Raw genomic sequence first — 6946 nt, 5'->3', positions numbered from 1 at the left:
GGTGTTGTCATTTTAATTAAGCGAAATATTACACCTAATCAAGTCCTTCTTCCTTATACGTCTGATATAGAAACAGTCGGAATCAAAATTAAGTGTCAAAATAACCATGATTTTGTTTTATTTTGTGCTTATACGCCCCCAAAATGTCTGCTGAATACTGCAAACCTTGCTCTTTTATTTCCCTCAGTCGGTTCAACACTTTTTGTGGGCGATCTAAACCAGGGAGGTTTAACTCAAATGATAGATGTTGGATGCTCATAGATGTTCCATAGTTTGCCGCATGTGGTCAGGACAGCGGTGGCTGTATTTCGATCACAGAGTTTGTAAAATTAGCAGTACAAAACTCTTTGGTTTCGAACGTTCTATGGTTATAAGTTTTGCCAATATGACAGTTTTAAACAGATATTATTAATATCCATTATTTACAGAATGTGTCAGTTTTATAATATTCGGATTATTATTACTATTACTATATAGCTAATTTGCATTTTCATTCGAGGACAAAGTAGCCATATTAGTGTACTGTGTATGACCTATTAACCTCATTTGTTCAGTTGATCAATTGTTGGATGTTGGCATTCCTATTCTGTTTAAATCTTGTATAAATTATGGAATGGACGAACATGGCTGCTTAAGCAAAAAATTTGAGCAGATCGAGTTAATTGAGAAGTTACTGGTGCTTTCCTGCAACAAGAAATAATTCGCAACGTGAAAGGTAAGAAAGAAATATGTTTGAGATTACATGTACACGGTTCAACTTTTCTTTCAACTTCACACATTCAAGCAATGCCTACAAGATTGGTATTTAATAACGGAAGTGCACACAATGTGCAGGATAATATATTATTTTAGCTTTCGCTGCTGCAGAACTTGGTCAGTGAAACTATAATCGGTTTTTACACTCAATCACATGGTATTTTGGTATTTTAATATTAATATGGCGTACCTTGTAGATAGAAAATCTTAATGTATCATAATTCAACATGCGCTTTAAACTTGATTCTTTCAATATTCTTCCCAGACTGCGTGCGTACGAGCATGAAAAACTGAACCGTGTAGATGCAGCTTAACTGCACCGTAATATTTTCTAATTTAAACTGTATTCTTCCATCATATCTTAAACGTTTATTAAACTGAGATCTGTAATTGTTTTCAGGGATAAACTTCAGAACGCGATTACCTTCCTTCTACCACTATCACATGATGAACTGACTTCTGTGTTGAATTACAACAGTGTATTAGGCCTAACTGCAATTACGCCAAGAGCTTTAAAGGTAAGCTAACAGAGTTAATATACACTTTGATTATGAACGAATATATTGCTAAGTTATGTTGGTCAGACATCTTAAAATTCGTGGGACAGAATCTGATATGACTAAATATGTTGTTCCCGGTGTAATTCTTTACAGTTGCGTTTCCAAGGGATGGCGGGGTACCGTAGCTTGGTAACGCAATAGTAAAGAAGTGTTGTTCCCGAAAAAAAAATATATTTTAGAAATATGACTTTACAGTTAACAGTAGTACCTTTACTGGAATAATTTTGATAAAATAAAAAGAGTTAAATTGCCGGAGATATTTATTATTTTTATAGACTCGTGGATAGAATTCTTCCAGGAATATTTCACAAACGTTGATTATACTGCAATCCTTCAATTTTTCTAGGAAATGTAGTGTTATTAATGCATTATATGATACTAGGCTACTGCTGGTTTGTTTCAGTTAATAGAAAGACAAATGGCGGAGTTTTACACTGTGAATGTGCTGCAGTGTACTGTCAGAAATCGGATAGTAATGAGAAGACCTGGTTATTCCTGTTTCCTGCGCCAAGTAATGCAGCACAGTTTAAAAGGTAAGCAATGGCATTGCCATAAGCTCAATGCAAAGATATCCTTATATATCATCAGTAAATAGTCAGGGTTGGTAAACTGTAGTGATTTTTAAATTTAAGTGATAATTATTTGTCAAATTCATATTTGTTTATTAAAATGAGTTTTTGCCTTCTTTTGTAATTCATTTAAACTTAATTTGTGCATTAGTTCTTACATAATTGTGTATTTTGTTAATGTGTTATTTTAAGTAATTAACAACATTGCTTCAAAAATAATTTACTATGTTTACACATAGGCCTCATTATTAATACATGAAGAGTTACAGCACTAATAACCTGCACTTAATGATAATAATAATTAGCTTAGACTTAGGCAAGATATTATGCTCAGTTTGTTATTCATTAGAAAAGAATTCAACTATTTAGGGAGATTAATATTTACAAATAAATTTATCAGAAGAGCTTAGCATTGTGTGTTTTCAGAATAAATACGTAGTCCATTTGGCATTGTGCAACTTTTACTTTGAATATTGTTATGAGCTACAACTATTCATTTCAATCCTCAGCATCATACAGTGCTTTAATTAGGTGGTGATTCTGAAAGTAGGCTCTACTTCACTACCTGTACCATGTGTTCAGTTGCTCCTTAATTAGGAGTTGGGAAAAGACATATGAGAAGCAAACTTTCAAAACCTGTCCATTTCTTCAGAAAATGCTAGAATTATATGTCTGTAATAAACAAAGATTTTTCTGTGGTGAAATTTTATATGAATTCATAGGAAGAAAAATATATTTCACCATAGAAAACATTTTGTTCATTGCAGAGATGCAAGTTTGCTACTCATATATATCGCTAATAGTTTTAAGAAGCAGCAGAACAGTCATATGTAAAAACGTTTATTTTATTTTATTTTTTTTTTTCAGGAAGTTAATTTCTCATCTTAATCATGTTAGGTGCATATAATTTTAATCTGTGATTTAAGTAGTAACAATTATTTGATATAATTAAAATGAAAATTATTTTATTTACAATATGATTAAATCATTAATTTAAATTAATACCAACCCTGGTTTGTGTATTTTTTTTTAAGATAATAATAGAATTTTGATTGTAACAGGTACCACATGTGGGCAGCTGTGGCAGAAAATCCTCATTCTTACAGAAGGGCCTATATATGTGCAAGCCATTTTCGCAGTAATCAGTATAACGGTGACTTCAGATATAACTTACTAAGAGGGGCCATTCCATCAAGGGATACTTGGTATCCGACTCAAGAACTACGACCCACTTCATCACCAGCCTACTTACATTAACCTTTTCCACCACCTAACATAATTGCTTCATTCATTGCACTTCACTGTGGCATCAATTTGAACCTGTATTCTCTTTCATTGAGTGATTCATTCATTGTCTTTATCTTTTAACAAAATTGTGTTTAATTTTGTTGACAAGTGTATGGTAATGGACTTCATTTATTAATATTATTATTATTATTATTATTATTATTATTATTATTATTATTATTATTATTAAAGGTAAAAGGTAAAGGTATACCCGTAACATGCCAGGAAGGCATTTGGGGGGCATGGAGGTAGAGCCCCATGCTTTCCATGAACTCGGTACTAGAATGAATTATTAATATTATTATTATTATTATTATTATTATTATTATTATTATTATTATTATCATTGTTATCTCATTTCGTTTAATGTGTTGATTTTTTCAGTTAATTGAAGGAAAATAAGGGGAATTCATTCATTCATCTGAAAAAAAAAAAAGTAGAGTACTTGACTTCTACATTATGAGCAATATAATTTTTGTAATATATAGGGCAATGATAAATCTAACGACCTTTGAGACCCTAAGTTGACATTACATAGTAATATAAATACAAATAATAATTACTAGTACAATGAGCATTTCAGTTGTGTCATCTATAGGGCATAGGAGGGAGTCCAGTGGCAGCGATACGAATCTGCAGCTTCTGCAACTGGTGAGATTTGGGTGCATTATTTAGAATTTTTAGAGAGTAAATATGTTGTTGTTTTCTAATGTCAGGCGTTTGACAATAAAGTCATTTGACCTCTTGCACCCCAATATTTTTCAAAGATATTATCATGACCAGAGTAAATATGTTGATGTTTTCTAATGCCAGGCATTTGACAATAAAGTCATTTGACCTCTTGCACTCCAGTATTTTTCAAAATTATTGTCATGGTCAGCCACTGAAGCACAGATTTTGAGGTGTTTCGAATCCATTTCTTGGTTTGAGTAGCACAATGGACAATTAGGAGACTGATATATTCCAATTCTATGCAGCAAAATAGTTCCCCAATCGGATTTCTGGGCGGGACTACTTTAATGGTACAGAAGCAACTAAATTTTTTATAATGGAATGCTTGTCGTATAACATCAGCTAAGAAGAGAGTAAATATGGTACAATATTTTGTCTCTTCTCACTTTATAGATCTCTTGGATATGGAACAACAAGTTTTGACGGAGAAATCATTGTAATAAGTGAAAGTGTCAGGAATCTTCTATGCCACATCAATAAATTTAAGAATGCAGTTATATTGTCAGACTCCAAAGCAGCTATTCTATCAATAGTCTCTAAATACATACTTTCATCTCAAACAGCAGAAATAACTAAAATGCTCTCTCAATTAATATCACTCAATAAAAGAATTGTATTCCAGTGGATACCATCCCATTGTGGAATCCTGGGAAACGAGAATGCTGATGCTTTAGCAAAGAAGGGCAGCACTGCTACTTACAGACCTGTTACTAAATCTACGTATTACTCTGTGAAGAGATTTATTAAATCTACATACTTAGACTTCAACAAACAAAATTTGATAACACAAATCTCGAGGGAAAAAATGGAACTCTCTGCATCATAATCCACAGTTAATTCCCGATTTAGCATGAAAATCGTCTGTAGCTGCATTTAGATTGGCAACAGACCATGACTGTCTGGCCAAACAAACACCTGCATAGAATTGGAATATATCAGTCCCCTAACTACCCACTGTGCAACTCAAACCAAGAAATGGATTCGGAACACCTCAAAATCTGTGCTTTAGTGGCTGGCCATGATAATATCTTCGAAAAATATTGGAGTGCAAGAGGTCAAATGACTTTGTCAAACCCCTGGCATTAGAATACAACAACAACATATTTTGAGCAATGGGGCCACAACCAAATCAAACATTCAGTATCAAAGCTCAAAATTAGGAAATGTTGCGAAGTATAGACTTATCTCTAATAAATTGTGTTGCACTTCTTCTAATATGTTCAGTGTTTTGAATCAACTAGACATCAGAGAATGAAAAATAATTTTTTTACTTTTATTTCTTAATGGTGTTTTTATTAAAAGTCTAAGTTAATTTTATGTCTGTTGTAGACAAATAGTTTTCTTTGTATTCTTTATCAGTGGTAATTATTGATTACTTAGATTTTTAATATCCATATATTAAACTAATGGCAGTTACTTTTAAAAATAGATGTTCAGCTCTGACAGTGTAAAACAAATAAAGTGGTGTTTTATAAATGTTTATGAATGTGCGTTGTACTATGTCACAGCAAAACATCTTATGACTATTTTCAAGCTAATGTTTGACATAAAAAAATTAAGAGCGAATTATAATTATATAACTGACCAATAATAACTTCGAAGTCAATATTCCAAAGTCAATCTTTGTTTTTATCTTCCAATACATGATACATAACATTATTTAAAAATAGTGCTTAAGGTGTTTTGGAGAGAAGCATCCTGTATCTCAATTACATATTTGACCTAGAAGATGCAAAAACTTTTATTAGTCAAATTTGATAAATTAATTTAATAAAAGTGTTAAATGACGGTGTTAAAAGAGGGAGTGTGTTAATGGTTTTCAGTTTCATGTTCAACCATTATATTTATATTCACATGTTAAAACAAAAATGTGATATAAATATTGTGGTTAAACATGTTATTTAAACTGATAAACCGTTACGCACTCCTTTGGCGATATGAAAAATACCAGTATGTGTTGGTATAATAGGTATCTGCAGTACCGATCGTGCTCTAATGTTGGCATAACGGATACCTGTAATACCGATCGGGCCGTGTAACAAGGGATGTAGTTCCACATTCTGCCGCTATGTGTAACGAGATGTAGTTCTGATGTTTTGCCGCCAAGTGTCTCGACGTCGCGTCAATAGCGTGTCGAAGGTAGTGCATTGAGTTGGGAGTCTTTCTATTTATTTGTCTATGATCTAAACTGTAAACACACATCATGGGGATGCAGAGTATCGAACCCAAATGTACATCGTCTTTACAACTGCATTAACAACCTTGGTCTCCATATTCTCGCACCAACTGAACCAACACACTATCCATATAATCCCGCCAATCTTCCCGATATCCATGACATCGGAATTCAAAAGAATATGCATTTACCAACTTATATTGCAGCCTTAACAGCACTTGATTCAGATCATTGTCCAGTGTTGATTACTTTCCAATTGTCTCCTAATGTAACACCTAAAGTGCAACGCCTTATTATTAGTTTTGTTGATTGGGATAAATTTCAGTCGACTCTAGACTCAATGTTAGTCACAGAATATCATCCATTAACAGCAACAGATATTGACAATGATGTTCAACATTTTACGGACACAATATGCTCATGTGTAAATTATTCTACAATGTGCTCCAAGCAGCTATTAACGCGCTACTATATCCACCTTCCATACTCCAATTAATTAAGGAAGAACATCGCATTCGTAGACAATGGCAACGTGAGAGGCAACCATGGCAGCGGAAGAAGCTGAATTATATCATACGATTAGTCAAGACAAATCTTGAACAACATCGCCTGCAGTCATATCATCTCTATCTGGAGCTGATAATAATCTTTGGTATGCTACAAAGCGTATTCTACGCGAACCAACAGTCATCCCGACACTTCGGTTAGACTCTCAAATAGCCACAGACACAGAGTCGAAATGTAACTTGCTTGCATCTCATTATCAACATGTATTCACCCCAAAACGAGAATAAAATTGCACAGATTACCTCTGAATTAGAAAAAGACCTTATAGAAAATATTAATAAACCGAATGTGCCAGAGAA

The 6946-nt window shown here is 33.2% G+C and overlaps 1 long non-coding RNA gene across 2 annotated transcripts; it reads left to right on the top strand.

The window, feature by feature from the left end:
- Positions 1-386: 386 nt before the first annotated feature.
- LOC138698137 (uncharacterized) lies at positions 387-5390 on the top strand. Of its 2 annotated transcripts, XR_011331721.1 has the most exons (4): positions 387-715; positions 1157-1274; positions 1720-1849; positions 2947-5390. It is a non-coding gene; the product is annotated as an uncharacterized lncRNA (long non-coding RNA). The 2 variants fall into 2 exon arrangements; XR_011331720.1 differs by having other exon boundaries at positions 388-715; positions 1720-5390.
- Positions 5391-6946: the final 1556 nt, after the last annotated feature.

The sequence above is a fragment of the Periplaneta americana genome, chromosome 4, assembly GCF_040183065.1.
Source record: "Periplaneta americana isolate PAMFEO1 chromosome 4, P.americana_PAMFEO1_priV1, whole genome shotgun sequence".
In the NCBI taxonomy this organism is placed as follows: Eukaryota; Metazoa; Arthropoda; class Insecta; order Blattodea; family Blattidae; genus Periplaneta; species Periplaneta americana.
The sequence above is the reverse complement of the archived record's forward strand: the minus strand, read 5'-3'. Positions and strand labels throughout refer to the sequence as shown.